The 17250-nt window shown below is 43.9% G+C and overlaps 1 long non-coding RNA gene across 3 annotated transcripts in view; it reads right to left on the reverse strand.

Moving 5' to 3' along the window:
* LOC112663422 (uncharacterized) overlaps window positions 1-16761 on the reverse strand; it is a 35061-nt gene extending 18300 nt beyond the window's left edge. For 2 of the 3 annotated variants that reach the window (XR_003139215.3, XR_007403651.1), the window contains exons 1-2: window positions 16576-16761; window positions 6147-6596 (exon numbers count right to left, since the gene is read on the reverse strand). This is a non-coding gene — a long non-coding RNA (uncharacterized LOC112663422). Of the gene's footprint in view, window positions 1-4983; window positions 5109-6146; window positions 6597-16575 lie in introns of all 3 variants that reach the window. The other variant, XR_007403652.1, reaches the window with a different exon arrangement.
* Between the last annotated feature and the right edge of the window lie 489 nt (window positions 16762-17250).

The raw sequence follows: 17250 nt of genomic DNA on the forward strand, positions 1-17250 counted from the left end.
AGAGGTGAGCTTCAGATGGGAAATTCTGTCCTCCAGAATTCTTCAAAGGGAAACCACAGAATTTGTTAGAAGGAATGACTTGATGAACCCTCTTGGGGTAGGAGGTGAGGTCCCAGGGAGGGTGTGTTGGCTGGCTCCAAGACTTTGGGGGTGAGGGTAGCAGTGTGATAGAGGAGGAGAATTGGATTCTCTAAAAGTCAGTCCAAGGAGAAGGTGAGGAGTAGAGGTAGGAGGAGGGAAGAGAGAATACAGTAAGGCTGTGTGTTCCACAGTCATTCCCCCTCACCCCATCACCACTGTATTTGACTCAGAACTTAATCTAAATTGATGAAGGGACTAAGGTTGAGGTCTGCATGGCAGTGGGAGTGGGGAGGGCAGTGGGCTACATGGGCAAAGTAGGAATAGCACGTGGGCATTCAGGAGCTGGACCCCTGAACAGAAGCTCTTGGAATTAGCAGACAATGTAGCCAGGACTTTAGACCCTTGGAGGCCATACAGATGGCTGGGACCCAATCTCTGTATCTCCAAGGATATCTGGGTTATATATGGAAAGAGAGAAGCAAGCTTGGCTAAGAATAATGGGGAAAGTTGTGCCACTCATATTTCTATTTCCACCCTCTCCCAGCATCACGCCAGCAAAGAATAAGCTCAATAAGGGAATGATCCTAATGGAGCCCGTCAGCCACCTCTGGGAGGTCTGTGCCAATGCTGAACTCTGGAGGAGGAGAGAGACAACAGAGGACACCTGACAGCGTATGGGAATAAGAGTGGAGCCCTTACTCCGGACTCTGGACTGGCTTGGAAACGTTCGAGAGGGGCTAGAAGTCCCTAATTTTGTAGGTGGGAGAGGAACAGAGAAATACTGTTTTGTTACTATTGTCATTTCTGTTTTGTAGGCTCAGTTGAATACCACTAGGATGCGTCACACGATTTTGAATGTGTTGACACCTCGGCCATGGAGCAGCCATCTGGTAGGAAAGCATTTACCCGGGCAAAGTGCTCTGGTGATTTAGATGAGTCAGTGACTGGGTGACAATGGCCAGAAGTCAGAAAATGGAGAGAGGAGGCACCATGTGGCAGAGATTATGCTAGATCAGCATTCAAACACCTGAGTGCAAGTTCCTGCCCTATTGGTGGGCAGATTACTTATTACCTATTGTCTGTGATACTCAAGAGACATCAGTGAAACAGGATAATGTCCCCAATGCCACAACGGCAGACCCCCTCATCAAGGCACAACCCCATAGCTTGTAAGCTGCTGCTACAATCCTTTCTGCCCTGGCTTTATAAATGATCCCCTCTAAAGAACAAATGTAAATTCATGGTGAGTTTCGTAAGCCTCAATTGTTTCACCTGTGAAATAGAATCAGTAACCCCTACCTCGTACGCCTACTACATGTTTATGAGATAATGGCTGTAAATGTATTTCACAAACTGTAAAGTGTTGCACGTGTATAAATGACCACCATTAGGTTAAACCACCTGATATTCAGTCATTTTAGAACTACTACAAAACAGAAATTTCACATGGTTCGACCTAAAACTATCATTTTTTTGTGATTATCAACATTAGGGTGACAAATCGCGTCTGTGGAGATTTCAGGAAAAGGTAGGTTTAAAAATGGACTTTTGGGGATCCCTGGGTGACTCAGTGGTTTAGCGCCTGCCTTTGGCCCAGGGCGTGATCCTGGAGTCCCGGGATCGAGTCCCACGTCGGGCTCCCTGCATGGAGGCTGCTTCTCCCTCTGCCTGTGTCTCTGCCTCTCTCTCTCTCTCTCTCTCTCTCTCTCTGTCTCTCATGAATAAATAAATAAAATCTTTTTAAAAAATAAAATAAATAAAAATGGACTTTTTGGTGCATGAAGGTCTCTGATCGCCTCTTTTGCAAGGGCTTAGTTTAATGAGTTAGTCTTGGTTCAGCCTAAGTAATCAATAACCAGCCATACCTCTGCAGTATAAATTGCTTGAAAAGGGTGGTATGTTTGCAATTCATAATAACGGCATTTAATTTGAGGCCTAGGCATTTCATCTTGAAAATAAATGTTGCCAGCACCAGCAGATACTGGTGGAAATTTGTATGACTCGAGAACGGCGTCTTGGGAATCTGAGTTTGCAAACTTTGCATCCTAAATCTCTTCCCTCAGAGCTGCTGCCATTCTGATTTCTGGGCCCTTCCATTCTATAGGAATTAACTGGCGTCTTAAAAGTGATTCAAGTTTCGATGTTGGATATTTTCAGAAACACTTAACAACTAAGGGATAGTCCTAGAAACAAGTTCTTTCACTTTGATTGCGATAAATATTAGTATCCTCATTATATAAACTGAGGTTTCACAGGATACATAGGTTTCCTGAGAGCTTACAGCTCTACCACTTTCTAGACTTTTGTCTGTTGGGTGTTTTAACCATTTTATCCTTAATGTCTACCAGAGAGCCGACACAAAGTCGGCACTCAACATTTGTTGGATAAATTAATTTAGTCATTGAGACAGGGTGACAGAATGGGAGGAGGAGAAAAATCCCAGGAGACCCCTAGTCTGGGCTCTACCCTCCTCTGGAGAAGGAAACGGGTTAGTGTCTAACTAGTGTTCTCTGTTGAGGAGCTGGCACCTTGAAGGGTAAGAGAGATGGAGGTTCTCTCTAGACCAGCGGTGAAGCTTAGAGCTTAATATTTCACCCACAAGTTCTTTCCTTGACAAAAAGGACGTTTTTGTCTTTTCCTCTTTCCCCTTCTACCGTGGGGTTAGGGTCAGAGGGGGTCAAACAATTTCTCCACGGTTCTTTAGTAATGGCCTTATCTGTTCCCGAACTCTCCAGGGTTTACTTTCTGCGGCAGAGCAGCATGGAGGCAACATTTCCACTCAGAAAATTCTCCCTACGCCCTTGACTTCAGAAGGGCTCACTCTGCTTCTTAGGAAAGTGGCCACCTGGGTGTTGACAATCTCCTGCTATTCACCTTTGAGCTTAGACATAATCCTTCATTACACAAACAAATAAGAACTTGTGTCATTTGCCCAGAAACGTGCCAGTGCATGTGTTGCTTCCATGGTGGCCATGCTGCGGAGGACACCCGGGAACGTGGCTCCCTCTATCCCAGGAGTTGTGGCTCATTACACTGTCTCCAGGGACCTCTTACCCTGAGCGAAGCATAATGGAATGACAGCTCTGCAGCTTCTTAGCATGAGAGAGATTCCATTTGATTCATGGTTTGCCTGGAGGGCTGAGAGGCCAAGAGGCCATGGGGTTAATTCACTCACCCAGCTTAGGTTCAAATCCTTCTCTACACACAGAAGTGGACGGGATGGGTGGCAATCAATTTAGCATTTTAACAGACAGCTGCCTACCCCACCAAAGCCTCGTGGCTTCCCAGGGTGCTCGTCTGGAGCTGAAGAGAGCAAGATGGTACTGGAAGGTTAAGGCAGTGGGAATACCCCATAGCTGAACTGTGCTCCTGGATTAATGAGCTTTTGAAAAATCATTCTTTCAAGGAGCTCTTTGCTCCTGGAGAGAAAGGAAGCATATTGTTCCACAGAGCAAAGGAAGTCCAGAAATCCAGCAACTTAATTGCCCTGGAAGGTCCAGTCCATCCAAGTACAAACTGACCTGCTGAAGACCCAGCTTTTTATGACACAAATTCTGTTATGTCATTAAAAAGGAGATGCCCTCTTCTTCTCCGAGCCTGGTTGTGTCAGGCTTTGATATAGTTGAGGGATTTCCATGTGTGTGTGGAAGGAAACGGATTCTATACCAGAAAAAAACAGAAAAAAATAATCAGGCCATGTGGGTATCACTGAACTGAAGGCAGAGGAGCCTAATGGTTACAAAGCAGGTTCTAGAACCAGGCTGCCTGGTGTAATTCCTGCCTCCACCACTTACTGAGTGAATGTGAGCATGTCTATCAGCATTTCTGTCCCTTGGTTTCATCAGTTATAGAAGGAAGGTTAATAGCATTTCTAACTCAATGGGTTGTTGTGAGGATTAAATTAGTTAGTACAGGTAAAGTGTTTAGCATATGCCAGGCATGTAATGGGGACTCAGTAAATAGCTACTATTGATGGCAATTTGGCACAATTGTATATATATATAAAGAGGACAGAAATTAGGAGAAAGTAAGGACCCCTGTGTGCCTTGGGCTTACTTTCCTTCAGTCTCTTGTTTTTTGACTCTTTTGGCATCTTTTTGCTTCTGTCTCCTTACCCCACCCCATGCCTCCACATACCTCCACAACCACCACCAATGGTATGTCAACAACAAAATCTGCCTATAATAAAGCATATTTTTAATTGAATTTTAAAAAGATTTGTGGTTCGGTTTGGCTTAGTTTTCCTCAGGAAGTTCTGAACACCATTCAAGATTGCTTCTGAGATTCCCGTTTTATAGCTCAGAGCTCGCAAGCAACAGTCCTAGAATAAGTCATCCCAATGGATACAAGAAATAACTCAAGGGGATCCCTGAGTTATACAAGAAATAACTCAAGGGGATCCCTGGTGGCTCAGCAGTTTGGTGCCTGCCTTTGGTCCAGGGCATGATCCTGGGGTCCCGGGATCGAGTCCCACATTGGGCTCCTGCATGGAGCCTGCTTCTCCCTCTGCCTGTGACTCTGCCTCTCTCTCTTTGTGTCTCTCATGAATAAATAAATAAAATCTTTAAAAAAAAAAAAAGAACTCAAGAATGATTTGAAAGTTCAAAAAAAAATGATGAAGCCAGTTCTTAGGTTCTGGAAAAGGTCACATTTTGCTTTTCCCTCTGGAATTTCTGGGTTGCAGGAAGACTAGAAATCCCACCAGCACCCCTGAATATCATGAATGGAAACCTAAAACAGGAATCTTCTGCTGGCAAAGTCCTGGAAGATCTCATTCTTCCCAGGCTTCCAGACCTGAATTACCCGAACAAATAAGATGTAGAAGACCAGGGAGTGGTCAGCCAATCAACACTTTGTTTTACAGCTGGGAAAATTCGAGCTCAGAGAAGCTAGACAACTTACCTCAAGTCACTCAGTCACTTAGACAGGCCCAGGATCCCCGACTGAAATCCAGCCTTCTGCTTACACTCTGTGACTTTCGATCTCTGCTGACCCCTGCACAGTAGACCGAACTTCCTCCAGAGGGTCTTATCAAAACCAATCCTCTGACTGGTTAGCACATTTACTCTCACATTGTTCCAATAGGAAGACCGCGGGGTCTCCACTCTCAGAGTCATCACTGAGGCGTGCCCACCCACTAGTCATGGTTATTGCCCTTCACAGGAGACTTTGGTTCACCTGCAATGGATATTTTCCTAAGAGGACTAAGGCTGGGAGGTGTGGAAGCATGATAAAGACTCATGCTGTGTCCCAGGATTCAGAGATCCCAAGAATGCTGGGATCATGGAGGGAAGTGTAAACTCCTGAGAAGGGCTGAACAAATCCAGGAAATCCTGAGATTGCACGTGGGCAAGACCAAGAAGGTTACATACCTTTTACCCACCCACTTTAGGATCCACTTTAAGAAGGATGGTATGGCATAGTGGAAGGGGAGAATAAGGCCCAGCTCTGCCACCAGTTCACAATGTGACTTGGGCTCCTGCCTCCACATCTGAGTCTCAGATACCCACTGCAAATGAGGGATTACATGATCTCCAAGTCCCTTTCCAGCTATCAGAGCTATAGCTGGACATATTTCCCGCTATAAGGTATATTGCTCAATGATTAAGGCTCTAGACCTTGACATCAGATGGACTTGAGTTCAAATCCTACTACCACCATTGTTAGGCCTTCGGCAGGTAACTTCTCTGAACATCCATTTTCTCATCTGTAAGTATAGAAAATGGTACCATCTACTTTGAAGGTTGTTGTGGAGATTCAGCTGTGTAATACCCGAACAATATTCAGCAAGGAGATTAATGAATGCCAGGAGCTGCTCCATCTACCAGCCCCTCCTTCATCATCCAGAACAAAGGCCTGAAGCCCAGTTAGATTACTCTTCTTTTAAGCTAAGTGTCCTTGACCTTCCTGAAAATCTTACAGCAGTTGCATCAGGGTAATGTGATGTTGTCATGACTAGAAAAAAAGTAGAACACTCTGCTTTTCATTCTAGCTTGGATTTGTTGAAGGTGGGAAAAGCTGAATAGCTCATTGATTGGCTTTGACTTGAACCCCATACTTTGTACCTTGCTCAGTGAGTTCCAATTTAGATAGATCTTCCAGCCTGTGGGCTTAGCCTAAAAATCCCAGAGTTCTGCCCAATTAATGCCGAATAGCATTTCCTTACAAGACTCCTGGTACCTGGAAATGTCATTAAAGAATCACAGAGCCAGGGAAGGACCAGACAAAGGGCAGCTTCATCTTTCCTGTACATCAACACCATTAAACACGTTGTTACAACAACCACTGAAGCTGTCTGATAATATCATCAGTGGCAACTGGTCAGTGAAAATGTTTTTTAATTGTGACTTGAATGTGTTTATCAACCTTGCTTTGTGACATCGAAAAGACAGCAACAGAAACACAGGGAACCACAGTCCTCCAGGGAAAACATTAGTCATCTGTGAGTGCGCAGGCCTTGGCAGATGGTCAGCTCTTCTCCTGAAGTCAGACTTCCAAGCCACCGCACAGCGTCACTGCCAGAAACGAAGAGTGTTATCTTGACATTAAACATCTTTATAATAAAATTACTAATTGGTGACTAATACCACAGGCTTTGAGCTGAAGAAAAAAAAAATCTCATAGAAGCTGTTAAGTGGTTGGCTGCATATTCCATAATTAAAAACGACTCCTAAAAGTCCACCAGTGCTGTACCACGGCCTTTCTAGACTGTCCAGGTGATCTTGATTGCCTGAAGAGCTACCGTTAGATATTCAGATACATCATAATATCACAGCAGTTAAATTCCTATTTTTTAACATCTTTAATTATACTATTTTGCATTACAGTTTCCAGGATCCCCCCCACCCCCCTCATATTTGGCAACTCCACAGCATCTGTCAAAACAAATTAGCACTTTGGGTGGTAGAAATATATTTTTTATGAAAGCAGCAAATGTGTCAGTATTGGACAGAAGCTTAAACCTGATTTATTGGTTTGTTTTCTTGGGTTTCAGACCCAACAGGCAGAAGCTTTGGAAAGAATTTTCCAGTCGCATCACTGGCGCACTTGCAAAATATGTAAAACACATTCAAATTCCGCCAGAAAGAGTCACTAATTATGATATGTATTTGCATATGTTTAATCACATATATCTTATTTCATTTTGCTATTTCTGCAGGGCCCCTTGCTTCAGGGAGGGGGTCCTCGGCGCTGGTACCGCCTGCGCTCAGCAAAGTTCTCTCTGGCAAGCATTCCGCTGCCGCACTGTTAGTTTTTTGTGTTATCTTTTCCAATGAAATTTGAAATTTACAATTTTTTTTTTTTTTTATTTATTTATGATAGTCACACACACACACAGAGAGAGAGAGAGAGAGGCAGAGACACAGGCAGAGGGAGAGGCAGGCTCCATGCACTGGGAGCCCGATGTGGGATTCGATCCTGGGTCTCCAGGATCGCGCCCTGGGCCAAAGGCAGGCGCCAAACCGCTGCGCCACCCAGGGATCCCGAAATTTACAATTTTTAAATGATGTGTGTGAAATTATATGACTCTATTATGTCATAATATTATACATCCCAAAATATTGGTAAAGGGTTCTCCCCCCTTTATCACCTCCCCCCCAACCAGAGATCAGAGCATTACTGAGAAAATAATGATTAACCTTTAAAATCAGATTGGCATTTCTTTTTTCTCCAAATCTAGAATTAATACGCATTTTTTAATCATTAGTGTAATGTTCAGGATGATACTTTTGTTCTTTTGCCTGTTGAACTGTTACGGCTGCTAGTAACCCTTCAAATTGTTTGCTTCATTCAAGCATTCTTTCCTGAATAATTCATTAGGCATTATTATCCAAGCGTGGAACCCCTCATTTAGCACTGCTGATCTTTTCCTTATGTGTAGCTGACAGGCAATCAAAGTTTTTATCAGTGCAGAAAATTTGCAATTCAGAAATGTAGTTGCAGCAATTAGTAGCTATCAGGTAGCATTGGAGGGACAGCTTCATAAAAAGACAGAGTTGAATGAACGCCACTGATGTTAGCACAAAAGTAATGGGTAAAACTAACCAGCTGTTTCTAAATTTACCAAATGGAACATTCCCTTCTTCTCAGAGTGGAGGCTTTAATTAACTTGGAGTTCTGTGTGGCTTCCCAGAGGGGGAAGGGCGTGGGTTAGGGCCCTGCCTCTACTTGGGGCTGGGGCAGCGCTCCGCCCCGCCGGGAGGGAGCTCCGGGCTGCCCTCTCAGACGGTCCCGGAGGCAAAGGGAGCAAGGGAGTGGCACTTTTGCCAGCAAGATTCCAGAGGGGAGATGCCCGTGAGATGCCAGCTGGGCTCCCCCTTTTGGCATCCCAGATGGGATAGCTCTGGATGCTGCACTTTTGTCCTGCTCTCAAACTCCGGCCCTTCACCCACACGCTGGCCCCAGGACCTAGACCCATGCTGAGGCAAAAAGGCGGATCTGGGCTTCAGTCGTTCCTTCACTGGCTGACAGATTCATTCTTTTCTTCAGTCTTTTGTTTCTTAGTTCATTTTGATTCATTCATTTGTCCATCAGTTTGTTAGATCATTTATCCATTCATTAGTGCATCCAAACATTTATTGAAACCTCGGTGGAATGCAATCTTGAACCCACACGGTGGGGCTCCTGGTTCTGTGTGCGGGACTCCTAGGATCTTAGCCCCAATCTGTCCATCAGAACCTGCTCTCAGTCTGAGCCGCCCATTTACACAAGGGGTAAAGTGCAGCCCATCTGGGAGAGGGGGCTGGGCTGTTGCTTGGTAACACACTGGCAACATCAGCCTCTGGGGAGGCTTTGTGGGGTCTCTGAAACCGTGGTATGGTATAGGGGTAGCCTCTGCTCCATGTCCTCTTGAGGCTGCTGCAGCCAGGAATTCATCCCAGAGTTAATGGGAGATGCTGAGGAAGGACCCAGGTCTTGTCTATTCTCTACCTACCAACCCCAGGATGGCTGAGGTGCCTGCTAGGTGTTGAGCGACCACCCCAGAGCCAGTGATGGAGAACTCAAGCTGCAGAATGAAATCCACTGAGAGCCCAGCTGGGATGACCAAGCAGCCAATGGCTGCCCAGACCCAGATCTCCACGTCATGTATCAACTTCAGCTGTGTTCACAGGCTGTATCAGAGAATAGAAAATAGCACAGTACTTTCACAGCTCAGACTTCGGAGTCAAGGAGACCTGGATTCAAGTTCCATCTTTGCCACTTGAGTTGTTATGTGCTCCTTGGAGTCATAATTTTTTCATCTTGTAAAATGGAATATTACTCCCTCCTTCATGGGGCCATTGTTAGAATTAAATGCAAGAAAGATATTTTAAAAGAAAAGAATAAATAAAATATTTTTAAATGAGTAAATAAAATATTTTTTTAAATGCAAGAAAGAGTGTGAAGGGCCTGGCATGGTTAAGCACGTGATAGGTGTTCAGTCAAGACTGTCATTATTATCACTAGGCTGTGACTTCTGTAACAAGAACACTAGAGGTTGGAAGCACAGACTAGAGCCAGAGAGCTGAACTCTATTTCTTGTATTCTAAGTAAACTTGGGCGAGGAGCTTAATTTCTGCATCTCAGTTTCCTCATCTGTAAAATGGGAATACTAATAGTACCACCGCATTGAACAGTTCTAAAGATTAAATGGATTCATATGTATAAAATTCTTAGAACTGTGCCTGGCATGCTAAATGCTTCAGAAGTGTTCACTGTGTGGGTGTGTTTTTTTAATTTTTGTATCTTCAAGGATCAGAGAATGCCTAGCTAGCAGAGAAAAACAGTGAGAATGCAAACCTTGGGACTCTCAGGCCATTGCCCTCCCCACACTCACAAGATACCCTCTTGTCCTTGACCTTGGATGACTTTGCCAAGAAAGCAGCCAGTCTCCTTTGCCCACTGCCCCTGCTCTGGCCAGAATCTGTCCCCTGTTTTCTATAGGAGACCAGGCTGCATGGAGGAGTAAAAGAACCCTGAACCAGGTGTCTGGTTTCTGAACCTGCCTTCTGAGAACAAGCCTGCAGGACAGATAAGCTCTGTTCTCCTTCTAGCACAATATACACTAAGCTCATGGGTCTGGGTTCCCTCTAGTCTCTAGACAGCTCGGTTATTGGAGCAAAAAAGAAGCAGCTCTGCTGGAAGATGCCACAAGCCACAACCATACAGCCACTTGACTACCTTGTCTTGTCCTCATCTTATCCAAGACTATTTTGGTCTCGTGAAAATAATGCTTCTGTACAAGTTGATGTAGGTTTGTGTCTTCACCTGCAGAGCCCTATTTTATTTCTAACACAGCAAGAGGAAGTTAGTTACTCAAGGATGCACAATGAGCTGTCAAGAAACAATCCCTCAGCTCCCGGTCTAGTGCACTTTCTACCACACCAAACACCTTTTCAGAAGGGGATGCCCCCTTTGAAATGTAGAGAACCAAGGCCAAGAAGTATGTATTTAATAAAAAGCCTTTCAGAATATCATTCCACCATTAAAATGAATCTGCGTGTATTGTCATGGAGAGATGCCCATCGTTCAGTGAAAAAAACAGGTTACAGAATATGTGTGATATAATTGCGTTGGTGTGTTTTGTGTTTTTAAAGAGTCTAAGAGAATATTTAATGAATGACTAATGAAAATTATTTCGGTGGCAACTAGGTGACTCAATCGGTTAAGCTTCCAATTCTTAGTTTCAGCTCAAGTCAAGATCTCAGGCTTGTGGGATCGAGCCCCATGTCGGGTTCCCCCCTGAAAATGGGACATACTTAGGATTCCTTCTCCCCCTGCTCTTCCCTCTGTTCTCTCACTCTCTCCCTCAATATAAGTGGATAAATTTAAAAATATAAAAAAACTTGATGATTATTCCTGGAAACATGAGATAATGGGAAAACTTTTGCTTTGACCTTGGTTCATACCTCTGTATTGCTTGCATTTTTTTTTAAACAGGGACCATGAACTGTTTTATAATCATCAAAAATGATGAAGATGCATTTCTAGAGAGAACACTAAATGTTCATATCCTAATTGCCCAGGAGGGCCTGAAAAAAATGAGATTACTTGGTAAGCTTTAGTGTATCACATTATTTAGTTAAGTTCCAGGGACTGGAGAGAAAGGAGAGATACTGGGATGGATGGCGGTGGGCAGGCTTCTTGCTATGGAGGTAAATGTGAATTTGGAGGGGTGCAGAGCTGGACACCACACAGAGAAGCCCTCTCCGACAGAGTGGGAAGGTGCCCAGCAAATGTTCATGTCCACAAAAGGTCCCCAGGCATGGCTTGGCACATCCATCTCTTCCAACTCCTTCTCTTTGGGCAGAAAGAGGGAAGGGGCATGGCTGGCATTAGGTGGGGGAAGAGAAGATGGAGATAGTCCAGGAATAGGGGTAAAGTGATGGGATGCATGAAGTGTTGGAGCCTGGAGGCCTTCTGAGCAATTCAATGTGTTGGTGGAAACTTCCTGGAGGACAGTTCGGCACTTTTTAACCGTATTCAAATATGTCATACCCCAGATTGTATGAACCATTTTTGTATCCCTGCTAATGATAATGTATTTGAAGTAAACAAACTAACTAAAAAAATTTTAGGTCCATGAAAAGAAAAAATTCATACCCTTTGGTCCAGCACTTTGACTTCAAACAACTTGTCCTCCATAAATACTCGGAAAAGTGTACAACCACATATGCATTCAAGATATCAACAGAAACTATACACACATCACATCTTACAGTGTAGGAACTTTACATATATCCACCTATTTAATCCTTGCAATAATCTCAGGAGGTAGGTGCTATTGTTATTCCCATTTTTGAGATAAGTAAAATGAGGCACAGAGAGGTTAAACCACTTGCCCAGGCTCACAGAGCTATTAGGTGCTGGAGCTGGAATTTGAACCTAAGCAGCCAGGCTCCAGAACGTGCACCTATAATCCCAGTGCTGTCCAATCTGTCCCTGTTGGCACTTTTTTTTTTAATTAAAAAAAAAAAGTTCTGGAAGTCAACTAAGTGTCTACTACTTGTAAATTGTTGAAATTATAATTTCTTCATGCAAGGGATATTATGTGAAAAGGAACGAGATCAATCCATTGATGGTGACATGGAAAGAATGCCAAGGCGCCTGACGGTGTGAAAGAAAGTGTGCAGTGGTATGTATGTATCATCTCATTTGTATAATTAAAAATATGACATGAATATATTTGCATGAAATTTTCTGGACATACCCACACAGAAGTATGATTATGGGTACCTATGGCAGGTAGGAGGAAGGAAGGGGCAACTATATGTGAGTTTTATATTTCAGTGTTTGCCTTTCTGCACGTTTGAATATTTTTACTCTGAACAGATGTTACCTTTGTGATAACAAAAAAATGGGGACCAGGTCACACCCATTAGAATGGCGACCGTAACAAACCATAGCAAGTGTTGGAGAGGATGTGGAGAAGTTAGAATGCTGGTGCACTGTGAGTGGGAATACAAAATGGTGCAGCCACTATTGAAAACTGCATGGCAGGTCCTGAAAAAATTAAAGGCAGGAGGATCTCAAAGGAATGCTGGTATACATTCATAGCAACATTAGCCACATAGTCAAAAGGTGGAAGCAACCCAAGTGTCTGTAGACAGATGAATGGACAAACGAAAGGTGCCATAAACACACAATGGAATATTATTCAGTCTTTTAAAATGAGGGAAATTTCATACAAGCTACAACATGGATGAACCTTGAGGACATTATGCTAAGTGAAATAAGCCAGTCACAAAAAAAGACAAATACACTATGATTCCATTTATATTTGGTGCCCGGAGCAATACAAGACAGAAATACAAGACAGAAAGTAGAATGGTGGTTGCCAAGGGCTGGGAGGGGAGAGAGAAATGGGGAGCTGCTTAATGAACATAAAGCTTCAGTTTTGCAAGACAAAGGAGCCCTGGAGATTGGTTGCACAACGATGTGAATATAGCTGACACCACCAAACTGTACACTTAGAAGTGGTTAAGATGGTAAATTTTATGTTAAATGTGCCGCAATTAATAAACAAACAAACTAGGGATTTTTGTTTGGAGAGAAACAAAACTGCTATTCCCTAAGTGCTTAATTGTACCCCCTGGGGCTCTCTCACTTTCTCTCACCCACTCTTCAGAAAACACCACAGAAAGATCCAGAAACTGAGAGTCCAAGTTTCAGTTATAGAAACAACCTTTCCTATTCGTAGAGCACTTTCCAGTTTTACTGCGCTCTCCTCATTTGCAATCCTTGGGAAGGACAGGGTGGGTTTTCTGTTGTTCCAGTTCTACGGATGGGGAAACTGAGGAAGGACTCATCCCATGTCCCTAATTCCCTGGCTGTGAATTCACAAGGGCTGGCCTCCATAAACCTTGGAAGTGTGGACGAAGAGGCAGAGAAGGACAGGAGGCCCTGAAGGATGTGGAAAGTTCTATGGCCCCAGGCCCAGCAGGGTGGAGGCAGGGCTCTTAGGGGTTAGTAGTGAGTCCCATCCCTTGAATTGCTCAGACCGTCAAGATTCCGTCCTTCCCACGAAACTCTTGGACCTTGACTTACTGAGGTATCAACGTTTACATCTGCCAATTAACGTTAAAAATGAAAAAGTCAACTATCATCCGCTGCCACCATTTTAATACCAAAAAAAAGAAAAACCAGTCACTTAAATGGAATACATTTCGTTTTTTGAAAAAATTATCATACTTTCCCTATCTTTTCGCATTTCATGCAGCCTGGAGAAAAGAACGGCCTCCACCAGCATTTGAGGACTTCTGATCAGTAGGGTTGTGAAGTCATTCACAGTATTTGTTATTGATCATGATTAAAGCAACAACATGTGTGAATGAGTTTTAAATAATTTTGAGCAGATTCAAGGTTATCACATGTGCTAGGCAAAATAATACCACCACCACCCCACACACACACCCTGAGATGTCCACATCCTAATTCCCAAAACCTAAGAACACGTTGTATTACATGACAAGGGGGAAACTAAGGTTGCCAGTGAAATTAAGGTTGGTAATCCCTTGATCCTGAAATAGAGAGGCGACCCTGCATGAATGAGGTGTGTCCACTATAATAACAAGGAGTCTTAAATGAGGAAGAGGGAAGTAGGAGAGTTAGAAGCCAAGAGATTGCACTGTGGGAAACACTCAGCTGATCACTGCCGGCTTTGAAGATGGAAGGTGGTACAACTCAAGGGATGGGGCAGCCTTTAAAAGACAAGGGATGGGGGATCCCTGGGTGGCGCAGCGGTTTGGCGCCTGCCTTTGGCCCAGGGCGCGATCCTGGAGACCCGGGATCGAATCCCACATCGGGCTCCCTGCATGGAGCCTGCTTCTCCCTCTGCCTGTGTCTCTGCCTCTCTCTCTCTCTGTGACTATCATGAATAAATAAATAAAATCTTAAAAAAAAAAAAAAAGGCAAGGGATGTTTCTCCCACAGGGAATCTAGAAGGAACACAGCCCTGCCAATACCCTGGATTTTATCCATTGAGACCCATTTCAGACTTCCACCCGCAAGAACTGTAAGATAATACATGTGTGTTGTTTTAAGCCACTTAGTTCATGGAGAGCTTGTTAACACAGTCATAGCAAAGAAATACAGATTTCGTGCAGTCTGGAGAAAAGAGCTGCACTCACCTGCCTTGGAGGACTTTGAGCAATATCAGTTATAAATTTGTTCTCAATGTGTTACTGATAATGACTAAAGCTATAGGTGTGAATGAGTTTTAAACAATTTTGAGTCCTCTCAAGGTTCAGCCTACAGAAATGTTACTTTCTCTTTTGTTCTGACACACAAAAATCTTTATTTTTTATTAACTTTTTAATTTTAATTCCAGTAGAGTTAACGTACAGTTCTATCAATTTCAAGTGTATAGAGATTCAACATAGAGAGTAGAAATCTTTCTTTCTTTCTTTCTTTCTTTCTTTCTTTCTTTCTTTCTTTCTTTCTTTTTCTTTCTTTCCTTCTTTCTTTTTCCTTCCTTCCTTCCTTCCTTCCTTCCTTCCTTCCTTCCTTCCTTCCTTCCTTCCTTTCTTCTCTTTCTTCCTTCCTTCCCTCCCTCCCGCCTTTCTTTCTTCTTTCTTCTTTCTTTCTTTCTCTTTCTTTCTTTCTTTCTTTCTTTCTTTCTTTCTTTCTTTCTTTCTTCTTTTTTCTTTCTTTCTTTCTTTCTTTTTTCTTTCTTTCTTTTTTCTTTCTTTCTTTCTTTCTTTCTTTCTTTCTTTCTTTCTTTCTTTCTTTCTTTCTTTCTTTCTTCTTTCTTTCTTTTTCTTTCTTACTTTCTTTCTTGCTTTCTTTCTTGCTTTCTTGCTTTCTTGCTTTTTTAAGAAAGAAAGAGGGGTGGGGTGAGGTGAGGAAGGGGCAGAGGGTTGGGGGAGAGAATCTTAAGCAGGTGCCATGCCCTGTGCTGGCCCAATGTGGGGCTCAATCTCACGACCCTGAGATAGGACCTGAGTTGAAATCAAGAGGCGGATGCTCAATCAACTGAGTCACCCAGGTGCCCCGAAATGTTACTTTTCTAAATTGCTTCCCTGAGTGAGCGAGAAAGAGGGTGGGGTTATAGGTGGGGCCGAAATCATGCATTGCTCACAGCTGCCTTGCTTTTCTTTCTAATTGAGCACTTATTTTGTGCTGAGCACTGTCCTCAGTGTTTTATGTACACAATCACATTTACCCACTCACCCATCCCTACAAACCTTCAAGGTAAACACTATTAATATTGCTGGTTCGCCTGGGTGGCTCAGTGGTTGAGCGTCTGCCTTTGGCTCAGTTTGTGATCCCGGGGTCCTGGGATCGTGTCCCACATTGGGCTCCCGGCATGGAGCCTGCTTCTCCCTCTGACTGTGTCTCTGCTTCTCTCTCTGTGTCTCTCATGAATAAATAAATAAATCTTAAATATATATATATATATATATATATATATATATATATATATAGACTCGAGAGGTTAAATCATTCACTCAAGGTCATGCAGCTGGTGAGTGATGGAACCTGGCTTTGGACTTGTCACTTGTGTGACACTGACTGTAGTCATGGCTGTGTGTTGGGCATCCTCATGCCATCGGTCAGGGGTGTGGTACAAGAGGAGGCTGAGAACCCTGGCTAACACGATGTCTCTTAAGCTACCCTGCCGTCCTCCCTGGGCCAGGACACCCTGCTGCTGTCATCACACAGGGCAGTCATCTTCTCCCAATTTACAAAAACAAGACAAAAGTAATAATCATTTCAAGGGAAAGGCATTTCTCAATATGAATTTTTCTCTGGTACATGTTTTAAAAACTTTTGTTACTTGCCTACTATTGATGGAGTGTCTACAACGTGTCAGCTCTAGCTGAGATAAAATATATCACTTTTTGTCATTCAGTCCTGACAGCAGTAGTTGTCCCTTTGACAGATGAGGAAACTGAGGCACAGAGATGTGAAGTAAGTAGTTCAAGGCCAAACAGCTAACAAATGGCAGACTACAGTCGGGACTATCTATGACTCCGCAGCCAGATGTCCCAAGTTGTATAGTTAATCCTCTACCTGTAAAATATTGATGCTTCATGTTTTCTGCAAAAATCCTCTGGACTCCCAGATGCTTGGGCATGGATCGGAAGGTTTGGGGTTTGCTCTGTTGGTCACCTGGTGTCCCCCACAAGCAGACTGTTTATCAGGCCCCAGCCGACGCCATTCTCCTCCCAGTCCCCTGGCAGTTATTATCTTGACACTTCAGAGGTTTAGAGCAAACAGGGATTGGCTAACAAAACATTCTAAAGCAGGTGAGTCATGGCTAAGTCTTGGCCACGCGAGGAAGCCAAGTGCAAAGTCTGAGGGGATTCAAAGGGATTTCCCTGCCTCTCCTGCCTTCCTCCCCCCCTCCCCGAAACCCAACTGTGCTCCCCAGATGCATGCGACATGGCAAGGTCACGGCTATCCCAGCACACTAATGGGATGGATTCTGGGAGCGATAAAGGCCAGAGGATGGAAGCACTAAGAGAAGCTTTTGTGTCTCCAAGCCTCCGACCCCTTTGATGAGACAGATGTTTGAGCCGGGCCCTCCTTTAGAGGGAGAATTAAACCTCATTAAACAGCAGGACAACCTCCTCAGTGGCGATGGCCAGCCCACCTGCTGGCCTTCCCTGGCAGCAGACGGGCTGGGAGAGAGGTGGTCTCCTGTCATCAAGCCCAGCGTCCCCTGGAGACTCCAGAGCCGGTGTC

Source organism: Canis lupus, chromosome 18 (assembly GCF_003254725.2).
Source record: "Canis lupus dingo isolate Sandy chromosome 18, ASM325472v2, whole genome shotgun sequence".
Taxonomy (NCBI): domain Eukaryota; kingdom Metazoa; phylum Chordata; class Mammalia; order Carnivora; family Canidae; genus Canis; species Canis lupus.